The sequence below is a fragment of the Cupressus sempervirens genome, chromosome 11 (assembly GCF_028749045.1).
Source record: "Cupressus sempervirens isolate cs-2001-9-10 chromosome 11, ASM2874904v1, whole genome shotgun sequence".
NCBI classification, from domain to species: domain Eukaryota; kingdom Viridiplantae; phylum Streptophyta; class Pinopsida; order Cupressales; family Cupressaceae; genus Cupressus; species Cupressus sempervirens.
Window position 1 is genome coordinate 3,156,245 of NC_143128.1, and position 17,792 is coordinate 3,174,036.

The 17,792-nt window shown below is 32.4% G+C and overlaps 1 pseudogene; it reads left to right on the forward strand.

Moving 5' to 3' along the window:
• Positions 1 to 6,887: 6,887 nt before the first annotated feature.
• On the forward strand, positions 6,888 to 11,189 carry LOC149527945 (putative beta-1,3-galactosyltransferase 3; annotated as a pseudogene).
• The last annotated feature ends 6,603 nt before the right edge of the window (positions 11,190 to 17,792 follow it).

A 17,792-nucleotide genomic window follows, 5' to 3' on the forward strand; every position in this document is an offset into this window, starting at 1 on the left:
TATCTTGGTAATGGGCTAGGAGATGTTCTAGTGGGCATTTTGAAAATAGTTAGTTTAGATTCACACTTTTGAAGACATGAGATTGTTAGAATTGTTTTGTGCAAGAGGAGAATGAATTCATGACAATCTTCTATAATTAATAACAAACAACTATCTTGGTAATGGGCTAGGAGATGTTCTAGTGGGCATTTTGAAAATAGTTCACATTTTTCTCACAGTTGGTATATCTATTTAATATAACCATATCAATGGTATTTTTTAGCCATAGAAAATGTAAACAAATGTGCAAAGCTAAATTGAAATAACATTCTTACTTGGGGTGATTTATAACTGCAATGACACAACTCCTATATTTTTTAACTAATGGTGGGACTCCTACTACATGCAGTTTTGGCTAGTGTAGCCTTTCATAATCTTCTATTACAATGACTATTTCTATTCAATTTATATAAAGTCTAATGATAGATACTTACATGAATAAATAAATAAATAAATACAGAGATTTCTCGTATCATATATATTGTATCAACAATTTCATATAATTATAGGTTGTACCCTTGTACATGTTCTTGATGAAAGCATTGGGTTTAATAGTAAATGATATGAGAATATTTGCCACAATATTCAATATATGATTAGATTTGAGTCACCTAAATACTATATATTACTATAGAAATTAAATTGAACTGATCAATAATTATCATAATTATTAGTTTCTTTAAGAATATATCACCAATATTTAGTTTTCTCTATTGATTTAAAGTATATGTAACGATCCTCATAATATTACATGAGGTAAAAAAATGTTCAAATTTGATTTGTAATATTCCATGGTGATTAATGAACTTCCTATTATTATTGAGATTCGTCAATATTTAATATAAAATGTTATGATTTGAAAATAATTGCTAATATTTATCATATATTAAATAAAAAATTGAGAGATTCACTAATAGAAATAATTTTTTTTTTTTAAATAATGAAAGGTTCACCAATATTTTATGTCTTTTTTGGAGGCAACTTTCTTAAAGTTTACCCTGATTATAAGAGTTTCCCGTTATGATTGGAATATAAAATATTCAAGTAATACGAATTTTAGTAAACTGTAAGACAAACATAATTACTATGTAGTGGTTTTTGTTTGTCATAGTTCAATAGTTTAATTAGATAGAATATATTAAGCATAATAATTAAATATTTTAAAAGAATCAATTTATTTGATGGTGATGACAATATATGAGATTATTGATTTTAAATTTTAATGTTTTTCAATATATATATATATATAATTCTAATATTCAATTAAAAAATATTTTTAATTTATAAATTTTGATTAATTTTTTTAATATAAAATTATTTATCATTGAAAAATAGTTTTTAATATATAATATAAATATAATGTTAGTACCTTAACATATTGTTTTTTTTAAAATTCAAAACCTTTTAAAATTTAAAAAAAAACTTTTCCGAAACATTTAATTATAACCGTAAACTAAATTATATTGAAAACAAACCCTAACTATACTAAATTAAATTAAAGTATTACATTAAACTAAATTACTATCATTAACCAAATTTAATCTTAAAATTGAATAAAACCCTTATACTACTAATAAGGTAAATTAAAATTTAGCACTAAATTATAACCCTTATTATAAATCAAAGTAAAGTGTAATAAAAAATCAAATTTTATAATAACTATTATGATAGTATTCAAACTATTTGTTGAATCCAAATAGAACCATGTCTCTATTAGTGAAAAAATATCAACATTGACTAATCTTAACCAAATTGATTTCCCTAAATAAAATTATACTATAATGAATCTGCACTCAAATCATAATTAAAAATTAGGGATTAAAAAAAAAGTAAACTATATTGAGCCCTAATCTAATCAAGAGATGGTGGTAGGGTACAATAGCTCTTATAATAGTCATATCTTGAAACAATATTCTTCTCTTCTACTAGGAAGAAGAAAAATTTGATTGTAGAGTTCTGACTTGATCTTGTGTATAAATTATTGTTACACCATTCCACAATATCACATGCATTTTTGAATTTGGCTTTTTCCTCAAATTTTAATTGCTTTCTACTAAGGGCTCTCTTCACACATGCACTAACACCATCATGTTCTCCTTTACCATGTCTAGCCTAAAAAAATCCCCACACATGTTGGATATTAGTTTTCCTATGTGTACATTCTAGCATTCTTGAATTGTCCTATACAATTATCTGACCATATCCAATGTTGTGTCATTTGAATTTGTCTCTCTTTTAAATTATCATAAAAGACCTTGAAACAATATTATAAAAACTCAGATGAATAAAGTTTATTATTACTCATATAGAAATGGTACTCTCTTAATATCTTTCTATCCTCCTCTGTACTATTAGGTGCATGCCTATAAACTATATGAACATAAACTGTTACTTGCACTAAATTGTAATATTGTGGTTGTACCTCATCTTGCAGTGCAAGTGAGTAGTTCTCTACAAAGTCAACAACTAAAAGTATAATACCAATTGGAAATATATTCTTACATATGTGAATGTGTCCATCAAGCCATCTAGCACATTGAGAGTGTTTAAAATAATTTGGTATGATAACACTCTTAAACTCATCCATAAATGTATGACAACTAACTTTATCTGTATCAAGATCACACCTTCTTCAAATCTTCCCATCCTTCAATAGATTTTCATTAGTTTTGAATCTTTTTACATCAAGTAATTTTTGTCCAAAAGTAGTCAAAACATTTTCATGAAAACATTCATCTAACAAAGAAAGATTGCCATACACATCACATGTACCAGAAAGACATGCATTGAAAAGAAAGTATTGATCATTAGGTGGCTTACAAAACAAACTTGATATGAAATCCTTTAGACTTTGAGGTGGTATTTTTATACCACATTCTTGCAACATTTCTTTACTATGTATAGTACATGTATAGATTGAAATACATCATAGTGGTAATGAAATTGAACATGATTTTTACAACAACATGTGATTCTTTCCTTGGTAATTCTTACATACCATGGTTTACACTTTTCAAAAGATTTTTGACTAATGGTAATAGTTAACACCTTACCATCTACAATTTTTTTGAACAATTTAGTTTGAGTAATATCAGAAAGGTTTTTAGGATGTGGATCATGTATTTTTGAGCCAACTCTTAATTTAAGAGCATCTCTTAAATTAGGTGATACTCTTGTATTATCATGCCAAGATTTTTCAACCAAACTTTTGACTTCACTAGTAAGTTTCATATCATATCTTGGGAGTCTACCACTAGAGGTCCACAAAATATTTTCTGGATCACATTCAAAGTTAACCCTTCTCTTTACATCTCTTTCTAAAGTTTTATGATTCACATTAGGATATCCACTTATGTTACTAATAAATCTTTTGTCAGTTGTTGATTTTTTAACTAAAGATCTTGTTATTTCTTGTCATGCTGCATTCTTATATTTAGAGTGACTTCTCTTTCCAATAACATCAAAAGCACTAGAAATAGTGGATACAACTTTTTTTAAAGACTCATTTTTATTCTTAGGTTTTGCATACACTCCTAATCTTTTCATTACTTTTAAATTTTTAGACATTTTAATTAGTTTCAACATCAATTGACATTTAAACCCAAATTTCTTATAATAAAAAAAGTCTATATAATCTATTAGCATGTGTCCTAATTTGTCTCCATGAAACCAATCCATGAATATTATCTAGCACATCATTAGAAAAATGAAAACTATGTTCATACACTTCAATATCATTTTAACATGTTTGTTCATTACTTAGTGTTTCCATGTCTATATTCATACCATTTTTATTTTCAATGTTATTTGGAATTTGAATCTTATTTTCATTTTTTCTTAGTATTTCTTTCGGGGCATGCATTTCTATTGGAGTTTGTTGTGCATGATTGTTTGGCAATTTATTCTAATAAAGAAAATATAAATCATTTAAATCATAACCTGCTTCTTAAAAATCAACAATTTCATCACGAGAAAAAACTCAAGGGTTTGGAGACACACCTATATTGAATGTTTGATTAGAATTTGCACCTGAATCTCCTTGTATTGGGTTCTCTTCTTCAGCCTCTTCATCCATCGTGGTATCCTCAATGTCTTTCTCCTCTTAAAAATTGCTCAACTCTCTAATTCTTCGTCTTCTCTCTCATTGATGTTGTGATCCCATGTTTGCACCAGTTTTGAATTCGAATCCACAACTTGCAAATTGTAAAAGAAGACAAGAAAATAAAATAATTATGATAGACATTCACTATTGCAGTTTGAAACTGTCATTCATTCATTGCAATAATTGAAAGATTCTTTGTGGGGCATCTTTTGGGGCCCAACGAGTACATCAAAATTGGGTACCTAATTATAAATAAAGCACCTAATTTTTAAATAATCGGGTAGCTGATTATTTAAAAATTGAGTGTTTTGATTTGGTTAATGACTAAATTCAAATCAGGTGCTTGATTCTAGTGACATGAGCAGGAATTTGCCATGGGTGGGAATTGACATCGGGTTTTGCCTTGGGGAAAGGCATGGCATAGGCTTGGTCGGACCAAGCCTATGCTTTTATGAACCAATTTTTGACTAAGGCATTTAATTGAAAATTTTAGGGATTGTCATAATTTTTATATGGTCGTCCTGATTGAATTTTATGACAAAATTAAAACCCATTATAGGTCTTACTATTCTGATTTCAAAAGTGTAAATTTTATTGTGTTATGAGTTCATTTTCTATTTTTCCATTATTTATTAATCAAAAGTATCTCTTAAACATTAAATAATGACATTCACTAAAATTTTAATATCATTTTAATTTTTCATATTTTGTAAATTAATTTACATGTCATCAATTCTCACACAATTCTTTTGAGGTTAAAAAGAAAAATTAAAAAATAAAAAATTGATTAAATTATGGCATCCGTACATGAGAGGTTTTAGAAATTAGCTTAATCATCAATTAAAAATTAATTTAAAAAATCCACTAAAAAATTGAAGAAAATTATTCTCATCAATATTTGGTGTGTTAGGTAACTTCATTTAAAAGAATTCACAAAAAATCATTTAGTTGTGTCAAATTATGGTGTCAGTACATGAGCAGGGTATGCTCTTGAAACAAACATTTTGAAAAAGTGGTTTTTAAATATCCATACCAAAAATATAATCTATCATATGAGTATACAAATAAATTACATATTCAGAAAGAAGATTCCAGGCACTATAATTTTTATTTCTGAATTTTTTTATATTTAATCTCTAAATGGCTCAAATTTTGGCATCATTTGACAATATATTTCAAAAATAGGAAAAACACTTCTACTTTTTGGCCAAAAGTGAGACCAACTTCTTACACTAACCCATATATGAATATTTTTATACTATAGTCTCATAGGTTTAACTAAATGAAGCTACCAAACATCAATGCTCCCTCTTAGCTAGGGGGGATAAACAAGAACATGAACAACATATTACCTCAATGTAAAAAATGGTTTCTAAAATGTCAACTCATTTGATATCATAGTTTATTGAATGCCAACTCATTTAACATTTGAAAGTTAACTCATTTGATATAGGGTAAGTGCACCAAGTTGTGGTGCCAAAAGGGGGTTACAAGTGGACACCTTTTTTCTGAAATCAGCCATTTCTAAACTTTAACAAGAATTTGAAGATAGTTACACTCAAAATTTTAAGATATGACAAAAACAAAAGTAGTAGTCCTTTGAATCTAGTTTCTAACCTACTAATTTTTTTCAAAATGGTTTACTTGTAGGTCCTCAAAAAAGGAGGCCACAGAAAGTGCTACTATTTATTTCAAAAAAATATAACACAATACAAAGTGTGGCCCCCCTAAAATTTTAACTTTATTTTTGAAATTCTTTAATTACTTTGGTCAAAATTTATCTAACACTATGTAGTTTATCCTAGATTTTTTGGGTAATTTTATAATGTGTATTTTATTTAATGAATTTTTTAATTAGACACATCCCAAAAATATTAAATATCCATGTTCTCCACCTAGAAATGAATGAAAACTAATCTAAAATAAAAACTTCCTTTTTTTCAAAGTGTGTAGAATGCAGTCTAGTTTCTAAGAAACTAAGTTATTGCAAAATTAAATGAACTTCCTTTATTGAACTAACCATGCCACCCTCGAACTGTTATCATTAACTGCGGTGATCACACAACTGCCAGCCGCTAACCACCAACCTTGGCTGAGCCAGTGAGACATGTGTCAGCAAGACGCTATGTTGCTATGGTAAAGATCACACAACTTCACCATAGTGAGACAACGCCTTCCATTGATCTGCTCTGATCTGACGATCGTGAAGACTCATCATGCTCTATGTTGTCCTTACCCCAGGCCCATCATATCTGGCACCACCTCAGTAATCGCACCATACTTGAATGACACCTAGTGTACTTTGGTGAGACCTGGCCTTGCTGATCCACATGGCGGATGGGCATTATGTCGCTATGGTAAAGATCGCACAACTTCACCATAGCAACATGGTGTCATTCGTTGATCTAAACTGATTTGGTAGTTACGAGTGACCCAAACCCTTTACTGTGATGACTACATGAAAATATGGTCCCACCAGGACATGTGGCACCCAAGCACTATTGCTGTTGATATCTCTTGAGCAATTTCTCATAGCATGATGGTGCCCATCGTAGATCAATCTCAATCTGACGATCAAAACCACCTCATACTCTACACATCCCCTAAAAATTGATGGGCCTGTGAACCACATATGCCCTGACTCATATACTTGGCACCTCCCTATTGGCCTTCGAAGCATCAACCTAGTAGACCCAAGACTTTGACCCCACAGAGCGGCCACGTGTCAACAAAGCGCCATCTCGCTATGAGGAAATCGAGGCCAAATCCCCATAGCGCCATAGTGCCCAATGATGACATGTCTTTTGATCTATACGTGTCTTTAAATGATTTGCCACCATCGCACCAGACCCCGCTAACTGGGAAGATGAGGTACAAAATGGGACCCAACCACTTGCCTGAAGCTCTCACCGTGGTGACTTTTCTGACCTGCAAAACACTAGGACTCACAGTAGAACACCGTCTGATCAGTCGGGCGGTATGATGCTATGAAGATTTTTTGGCCAACACATCATAGCGACATAGTGCCCACGGTGTCGTGGAACTTTTCTGACCCACCAAAACATGTTGCCTGACTCGTTGGACCCACTGGACATGTGTCATCAGGGCACCATGTCGTGAACATAAATCTCGCACAGCTTTCGATGGTGAGATAGTGCCAACCATAGATCTCCCTCAGATCTGACGACAGAGAACTTGTGCGCCACAAAAAATATGTTATAAGGTTTGAAGCTTGGTATTTTAATATTTCCACGGGTATCGAACTATGGACATTTCAAAGGTGGGAAGAGCGAATATGAATTATGATTTTTGGTAGGAAGATGAAAATACAACAAGAACCCAAATGAAGAAACCTCGACTCATGAGAAAGACAAGTAAAATATTGAAAATTGGTAAAGGTACTCGAAGGAGAGCCATGCTAATGCATGAGAGATTGGAAGATCCAACAAAAAATGAGTTATGGACATTTAGTAGTAGACTACTACAAAAGGATAAAGAAATTAGTGAAGCTTTGAAATTATTGATCGAAGATTTTTTGAAAAATAACATGTGTTTCCCCTAATCAAAGAGATGTTGTAAGAAGGAGGATTGGTAGCCAAAATTGCGACCTAGATGCGAAACATTTTTTGGACTCAACTCAAACATAATTTTTTGCAAAATTAATTGGTATGTATCCTCAAATTTAAATAAGTCAAAGATTTTTTGAGATGGGTAAACCTTTTTATGTGAAGATAAATCACACACACACAACTTGTTGTTGTAGGATACATATTGAATTTTTTAACCATTTTGATGTTTGTAGGCATATATGTGTGTTTTACATTCTAAGTTTGTTTTGCAGGACTGTGACATGAATGAGCCACCAAGATCTTCAAGGGAATTCATATCCAATATTTTATGTGAAATAGGGGATAGCCAAATTTTTTAAAAGACATCATGCTTGGATGGTACATTCTTATTTGGTGGTTCTTTGCAACTTTTATCAACTTGTGAACATATGGATAGTACACGTTCAATTGAAAATGAAATAATAGATTATGAAAAATTCAAGACAGTGAAATATGCTCTAAAAGATGGGAAATAGGGTAAAAGATGTGATTTAGTAATTGAAAAGATTCCAATGTATGAGCTCATGAAGATTTTTCATGAAAAGATTATTTATGAGTATGCAAGGCATACAAATAGAGCTTGATGGTTGGATTTGCAATTCAAGTTGTGCAAGGATATGTTTCCACTAGATACCATTGTTTTGGTTTTAAATATCATAGAGAACTACACACTACAACCAAAAAATGAGGTGCAACCAAAGTATTATACTTCTCAACAAGTTTCCATATTTGTTCACAAAAAATTCATGCATTCACCTACAAGTACAGAGGATCACAAGAAGATTTTGAGGGAGTGCCATTTTTACATCAATGATGATCGATCACATTCTATAGAGTTTGTACATGGTTGTTTTCAACTATTTTATGAAGATTTGGTTAACAAGGACATACCATATCATCAACACATTATTTGGTCAGACCATTGTGCATTTCAATTCAAGAATGCACAGATATTCTATTGGTTGGGCAGGATTCATGATGGTACAGGCACATGCATCAAAAGAGCCTTAGCTCATGAAGAACTAAAGTACAAAGATGGAGCAATATTGACATGCAAAATCCATCATCCAGTGGTATAACACTAAAATGTGTCTAGGTAAGGAAGGTGAGTATATGGTTCACATATTTTTTTGGTTGATAGATAATACTAACATTGCACCATATGAGGATTGTTGCACACTAACAAGATCAAGTGAGTTGCACTCTTTTAGAAGCTCTAATGTAGGTTCATGGAATATCCACACATGAAAAATGGAATACTATTTTCCATCATGTGTAGAGGAAAGTAGGGATGACTGTGAGTCGACTGAATGGGTGGACAAATGGCATATACAAGTTTTGGACCCAGTTGACACCTATCGTCCCCCACAAGCACTGGAAATGGTAGAGATGGATTCATCTATTGACTTTGACCGCTTGTTTGATCACTGTAGGCCATGTCTTTGTTGTTATTGCACCTGAAGATAATGAAGAAGGGACATATTATTATTTGTGTTGTGTCCAAGCCAAAAAAAATTGGATCACTCAATTATAGATGGTGAAGGTTAAGAGTACCATATTGGTATGGTCATTACAACTGAAACATGGCTTAGATGATATTCTATGAAGAACCCTAACTTGTGGTTATTCAAGGATTGGAAAATAGAGAGGAAGGTTCTTCATTATTCAAACCTTTTTGTTGCATCAAATGTCCACTTGATAAAATATGGTGAAAAACCACATAATAAGATTCTTTGGAAATTTTGAGAGTTAGACCATGAGGCAATACTTGAGACATTAAAATGTAGAGAAAATCTAGTTGGTTCATTAGATTAAATAGGGAGAGATGGAGAGAGAGAAAGAGTGGTCAATTGGATCCTTGGTGTCATTATAAGCCAAGATACCAAATTGAACCAAAGGTCAAATTTGAGGAATTTGAGTTATTTTATATGCAATAAGGACTTTTTAGGTCTTTAGATAGATTTAAATGCCTTGGGGTCTTTGGGAAAATATTTAGGTGTCTAGAAGATCAAAAGAAGCAATGAGGAGTTGGAGTTTCTCTTTCTACCATTCCCTCCAAATTCATTGTATTCCTCTACCTTGCTTGTTTCTGCATTGGTATGTTATTTTCATACCAAATGTGGACTGTCCCTCACCCAAAACAATGTTGCAACCTCTCCCCCAAGACTATCCACATGACAAGGTGGGTATTGTTATTATGTGTAAGTGATGAGATAAGTTTAAATCACAGATTTTATGTTTTGATTTGTTTAAAATCTAGATATATTATTTTAATTTATATTAGATTCTTTAATAGGACCCATTTTTAGATTAGTCATTTGAATAAGAGAAAGTTTAGAATTTGTTGTTTAGATCAAAATGTAATGAAAGAACATGAAAATTGTTAGAATGTGAATGCTTTATGATGCAAAGTCATGATTGTATGCATGTAACTAGAACTTGAAAGTGGAAAAAGCAAGGATATAATGGGAAAAGTTTCTAGGACTCATCAAGCCATTCAGTAAGTCACTTGATCATTGCTAGAAGCTCAAACAAATAATTCTTTGCATTTGGAACATTGTTACCAATAATGATATTATGACAAACATGATTTTATCTTTTATTTTCTTTTCCATCTATAGTTATTTCAGATAAACTCTAAAACAAATTTATTTTTGAATCATAAACTTATAAAACATATCTTATAATGCTAGATTGAATTTTGATGTGTTATCATCTAAGATATATATAAATGTATCAGAAGTTTAAATTATCTAAATCTATTGGGATAAGTGGTATTGTAATAGATGGTTTTAAGATTCATTTGAAGAATATAATGGGGCATAAGTGATGCATGTCATTAGACAAAACAATTTCTTCACTGGAAATGGAATTAGGAGCAACAAGAGTTATGAATGGAATGAAGATGAATGGAGTGGAGAAAGCAAATAAATATTCAGGCAAAAAAGAAATTTTTGTGGTGGGAATCAACATTTCTTTTAGCAGTAGAAAATGATGTGATTCAATTCGACGCACTTGGATGCCACAAGATCAACAACTATACTCAATTAAAACACTTGTAACAATTGTAAGTTTTTTAATTTGAATATTACTATGTCTTTTTTGAAGCCCACGAATAAAATGGGAAATGGGAAATGAGAATGGCAAGGGAAAAGTTGAAGAAGTTGGAGGAGGAGAAGGGGATAGTGATAAGGTTTGTGATTGGGCACAATGCTACACTAGGTGGCATTTTGGATCATGTAATTGAAGAAGAAGATGTAGAGAATAATGATTTCCTTAGACTCAAACATGTTGAAGGCTACCATCAGCCCTCAACAAAGACCAAGATCTACTTCTCTACAACACTCACTAAATGGGATGTTGATTTCTATGTTAAAGTTGATGATGACATTCATGCCAATCTAGATACATTATCATCATTCATGCTTTCATCTAAATAGTATATTTTATGTTATAATTTATTTAGATAGTTCATGTGTTTTTTTTTTTGGGTAGAACTTATTTGTTGTTTTCATCAGAGATGGGTAATTCTACATAAAAAGCTAGTGCCATTTTATATGTGGTTTAAAGTTGATATCTATCTTAAAAGTCTAAATCTTTTACATTTGTATAATATTTTAATCCAAAGTTAACTAAGAATTCATTGAGTCTTAAAGAACTAGGTAAAAGGTATTTTAAAAGGTGATAATTTGTCCTTGTCCTTTGGAAAGTTTGGAAGATTGCCAAGGAAAATTTAATTTTGACCTACTAGGAATTCTGGGCCTAAGTTAGGGATATTGATCCTTTGAAGGTGTTGGGGCCTTGAAAGTGCATGAATCCTAGTGGTTTAGTCATAGAAATGATGAATCAAGTCTAAGTTTGAAGTCTTGAAATCTTTTTACTTGTTTTCCCTTAATTGGCCTAGTTAAGGGCAAGTGTCCCTAAAGCCATATTTTGATCCAAGTTTTCCAAGAACCCTAGGAAAAGGGAAGGACCTTATGAGGGTGGAGTCTACTTGGATAATTAAAGGTCATCATTTGGCAAAGGTTGGTAACCAAGATATCATCTTGAAGTTGGTTTGGGTACCCTTAGAGGTTTAAGAACCAAGTGGTAGAAGTAGGCTATGTACTTTGCATCAATAAGGGTCATTAGACCTAGGTGTGATAGCTAGGGTGTAGGAAGTCACAATGTATGTGGAAGAGTCACTAATTGGTCTAAAATTCAAGGCATATCTTACATAGGGAAATGAGCAAGTTAAGGGATAAGCCTCTAGCTTAGGGAAGGGTCCCTAGCACGGAATCGCTTAGGGATAACCCATTTAACAAGTTGGAAGTGTTGAAAGTATTTTGAATGTAGTAGAAGTTTGAGTTATATAGGTGAGGATAGAAAAGAGTAAAAAACATATGAAGCAAGTGAATTGAACAATGCACATATTGTTTCATATTAAATAACAAAGTATATTGAGATTTGACTTTTTTAAAAAGGGTTCAAAGGTAGATTGAAGGTCATCATCAATATTATTTTTGTTTAACATAACCTTTCAATATGTTGCTCTTGATTTTTTCTTGGTAAGAATTAAGTATAAATCTACAAAAAAATCCATTTTCATTGTGGCTCATGTCTCTTAGTGGTGCAGGATCACTCTCACATGGAATGATGAAATAAGGGTGTTTGGGCCTCTTAGGTTCACCGTCAACCCTTTTCTGTGGCCCATTAGCAATTTGGGTATATTATGAACTCATTGCTCAATGAGCTCACAAGGGAAAAATTTATGTAATTTGAATGCATATAATTATAATCTAAGGTCTAGTAGTTGTGTTGGGTCAATCTAGACTCATTTGAATGGTTAAAATGCCTTTTAGGCACTAAAATGTAAAAAAATGCATTAAAAGTGCAAAAGTTGCAATGCAACTTTGCAACTTTTTGCATAACTAAGCAAAACTGCTTCTAATCTTTCCTCCAACAGTCACAACCTTTCAAATATCATTGGATCAGTTGTGGAAGACCTTCATATATCTATTTCAGGTGGGTGAAAGATACACTGTACATTTTTGGCATTGAAATCAATAAAAAGAACCTTATTTTCTACATTCTAGGCTATTTTTCTGCATGGTACTGTCGTGTATAGATGCCTCAAGATCTATGCTTGGTATGGTTGGATATATTTTTGAATAATATTTATAATGCAATTGTTTCGAGGTCTTCAAACACTGCAGAACTCAAGTTATTCCTATTTTAGTGCCTACAACCCAAAATTCAAGGGTTTCAAGGGTTTTGATTGAAATCAAGATATAATGTGAGACTCCAACATAGGAAAATTATGGCCTTTTGTGAAATCCTTGTATTTTTAATGCACTTTAAGATGATTTTTGTTTAAAGTGATAATATGTAGGGAGAAGGAAGATACATGATGCCCTAGATACATATACCTTGTATGCATCAATACACAAACCTTTTTTCCCAACATTTTAAGGCCTCAACATTCCATATTATGGTCTATAAATTGGTAATAAACATATTTGGATCATTCCTCAACATCTCCAATTGGTCTCATGTTTTTAGCACATGTTTACATGGTACCTCCTTTGTAAATGTGGCCTAATTAGCCCTTGTGTCTAAATGTTGTCCCCACGGGTTTTGACAATTTGATTGCTAATGTGATCTTTCCACTTTGGAATCTGATAGTACATTAGAAATAGGAATTAATCTTCATGTTATTCTTTTCTTTTCATGTTGAGCATACAAGCTGTAGTCCTAAGTCTCATTCCTTGGGCTATTAGGAATCCAAGAGGTTAATGAAGGAACTATGTCCTTTTCTCAGTTTGAGGTCTTCAATTCCAGTCGATATGCCTATTCTAATGTAAGAACATCATTTCTTGAGTCTAAGTTCTTGATTCCATGTCTGGTGTAGGTTTCTTGTATTAAGTAGTATTTGTTGTCAAGGTGCAAGTGTGGGGTCTTGAGCCTTGTTTAGGCTGTCAAACCTTGTTAGTTTGTTCTTGTACGTTGTACTCTCCCAATCTACCTTGTTAGTACCTTGCCACTTGCATCAATTAGGCCCTTTTTTATGTCTTTTAATTCCCTTGCATTATCTTCATAGTTACTAGTGTATAAGTTGATATTTGAATCTCAACATGTGAATAGTTTGTCTTAGTTCTCATATGTAGTCAAGGTCCTCAACATCAATTAAAAGTCATAAGTTACATGCATTATCAAAATTCAATTGGGTCTCACAAACTTGACTGCAAGTTTTCTCATGCCTAAGTGGTTGGTAAACCTTAAGACCCAACCAATAAGTCATCCTTCTATGTTGATAGGCATGTATTATAGTCAAGTCTCTAGGAATTGATTGCAAGCTCTTTAAGCATCTGCACATGTCATTGGGTTAAGTCTTGCATCCATACAATATAGTCTTGAAGACCTAATTTCATATCACCCTCTTAACACAATCATAGTTAAGTATTTGAGACTTGACTACATATGAACATGTATTGAACTTACAACTTGTAAGGTAGCTCTAGGACCCAATTACATATTGTATCTCTTCTACACTTCCAACCAAGTCTTTAGGATATGATTACATATCTTCTTTATAGAAACTTGTAGGAAAAGTGATTTAGAGCAAGATGGGCCCTTACAACTTCTATGAGAAAATACTCTGAACAATGTGTTTTGACAAAGGTTTTCGAATGCAACCTTAAGGCTTAAGTTTCCCAAATCAGGTAAATGAACTATCCAAAGACTTCTTAGTAATATAATGGTTTTTAGTACCATAATAAACCCCAAATAACTAGTTTTCAAAATACCAAGAGCCTATCTCTAAGGTAAACCAATCATCCCAGCCTACTAGGCCTTCAAGCCCCCAATTAGCCCTCAAATGTTGTCCTCTTGCATTTTTCTCCATATTTTTCCATAACATAAATAAAATACATTAAATATTAGGATACCCATTTTTCTTCTCTATAACATATCAAAAGATGAGGTATGGTTATTTTGGACCAAGTCTTTGTTGTTACACTATGGGCCACTTTTTAAGCATAAAAACCCCTCCATTTACAAAGGAACTATATGTAATAATTATCCCCCAACCATAGAACTTGGTAAAGTATCTTAATATGACCCTAAAGTGAGTATTATTCAATTTTATTGAACCCATAAACTTTCTATATGTGCTTTTTATGAAACCCTCACCAAACAAGGCCAAAAACTAGGGCCTCTTCAAATCTAACTAAGAAATCACTTTCAAGACCTGTTAGTTGATCCTACACCATGTTTATGATGACTAATTTTACTATTTTACATAAAACCATGGTCTCCTTTAGGCAGACCTCCCGCTGCTATACCTATGGCATCAAATTTAATGCATTTTTATGCACCCAAGCACTCAGAACTTGTCTAGTTGAATGATCATCTGCATCCTCTGACTATTCCCTGCATTAGTATGCATAATTACTTATGATATATTTTAATATTCCATCCCCAAGTCATAGTTAGAATAGAAAGGGGATGGTTACATCATTTTGCTTGAAGGAAACTAGTGCAGGGCACCAAGGCAAATGGATAGTGGTCCTAGTTTTGGATTTGGAACATTAATAAGAATGGTGTAATAAGACCAAAATGTAAGGTCAATTGGGCTCTAGGTGCCATTATAAGCCAGAGTGTCAAATTGTACAAACGGGTCAAAAATAAGCAATTTTGGTGGTTTTTAAATGCAAATAGGATTTTTGTGATCGTTAGAAGGTTTTAATAGTCATTAGGGTCATTTGGTCAAGTCCTAGGTGTATAGGAAGTTAGTTGTCAAAAATTGCAAAAATTGTCAAGCAAAATTGCAAAAATGCTGACAACTTTGAAATATGGTTGCAAAAATGGTTGTAAGTTGGCATAACCATTTGAAATATGGTTATGACCATTGAAAACATAGAGGAAATGTTTAAATATGTTGTACATGGAGAGGACAACATGATGGTATAGACTAGTGAACATTTGCATGAATAAAACTCTAATTTTCTACCATTTTCACTATTTTTCTATGTTGTATAGAACTGTAGAGATTGGGAGAAGGGATCAATTGAAATTGTTGGATAGCTTGATGAAATAGGCTTCATTTTATTTTGGTTTGAAGGATTTATCTTTTCATTTGCTCAAGTTATTGCATTTTTTTTTTCAAGTTGCTTTTTTGGGGGCTAAATTTGAGTGTTTTGGGAAACATGCATGGTTGGAGTTTAATGCCACTTAGAGGAATGCAAGTTAGGGGAGTGTACTTTAATATGGTAGAGTTTTACGCTTGGAGGAGAAGGTTTCATATTTTTACCAGACGGCCCTAGGCTAAACATCCCTATGTGTTCAGCCTAGATTTGTAGGAGAAGTGGTGATTAGACTTCCAAACCAGCTAATCTAACCTAGGAAAAGGCTAAAATGGATATGTGGTATGGGGAGGAAGAGTTCCATGTAGTTGTGCTGGTTCTATGAATCCATATCCTAACACTTGCTTTGGAAAGCCAACCTAATTAGGCCTATTAGGTCAGTGAACCAAGTGGGAGTTAGGACATGATGGAGTAGGTTTAGCCCAAGATATTTTGGAGTCTTCAAGAACCTGGTAAAGGGTATTTAAAAAGAAAATTTGTTTGATACCTAATTTGGAAAGTTTGGAAGTTAGCCATAGAAAACTGAAAATTGACCTACTACGATTTCTAGGCTTGATTTTGGGAATTTGGTCTTTTGGGGGTGTTAGAACCCTAAAAGTGCATGAATCTTTGTGGCATGAACCTAGTGATGTTGGTCCTAGCCTAAGTTTGGAGTTTGAAAATCGGATTTCACATTTTGCCTTATTTGGCCTAGTTGAGGGCTAGTGTCCCTAAAACCTACAATTGACCCAATTTTTCTAAGAGCCCCAGAGAAGGGGAAAGACCTTAGAAAATTGGAGTCCACTTGGAGAGATAGTGATCAGAATTGGGTAAAAGAAAGTAAGCCTGATTGACATCTTGTAGTGGGTTGGGTGTTCCTAGGCACTTAGGAAGCTTTTCGTGAAAGAAGGTTGTAAGCTCTACATTAGAAACAATGTGAAAATGACTATATACATAACTTCATCTAAATAAATGAAAACATCAAATTGGACCTAAGTGTGGTAGTATGGGTATTAAATGCCATTTATTGAAAACTTGTAAAGACAAAGAATTCTTTTGCTGCATTTCACCAATCTCACTGTGTCCATGGTCATTGTTCTCTTTTCATTCATGTTTGGGGGTATGTTACTGGTGCATAGCACCAAGGAACTTGGTTTAAATATTTTTTTTTTCATGTTTATTTTTACCTACTTAGTCTAGAATAAACAACCCTTGAATGAGAAGTCCATGGTTGTCAAAGAAAGACACCATTTTGTATGCTTAAGACACTTTATTTAATTTATAAGCAAAAGTTGTTGATTAGGGAAATTCAAGATTTTTAATGTTTTTGGTCAAGAAATCCTAGGACTAATTTTTATTTATCTAGTTTTAGGTATTTTGGAACCTTTTCCAAGTCCTATACGTGGAATCAAGTGAAAAATGTGAAAATTGCACTTTTTGTGCAAAGTTGCATTGTTGAAAATTGTAAAAGTTGCTCAAATTTGCAACTTAGTTGGAAAAGGGTTATAACTATTAAAATATTGGTTCTAACCATTCAAAAATATGTAAGAGATATATATACCTCATTTGTGAGGTCTGGAGGACATTAATATACATATTGGAAGAAGTTATAAAGAAAGCAATTTAGTTTTTGAGTCATTTTTACTGTTGTTTGCATGTTGTACAAAATGTATGGAATTTTAGACTAGATGTGATAAATTTTTGAGATAGATCTTTGAATCATCTTTATTTTTCTTCTAGTCTCATCATTCTACATGTTTTCTAACTCAAGTTATTGTATTTTTAGTGAAACTAGGTTTATAAGACAACATTTTGCTGCACACAGAAAGAATGGGCCTCTAACTACAATTTCCTTGGTTGAAATTTCATGCACATTTGGTAAATGGTATTTAGTAGGGTCTTTTTTAGGATTCCACAGTTTCAAGACTAGAGGATGTGTTT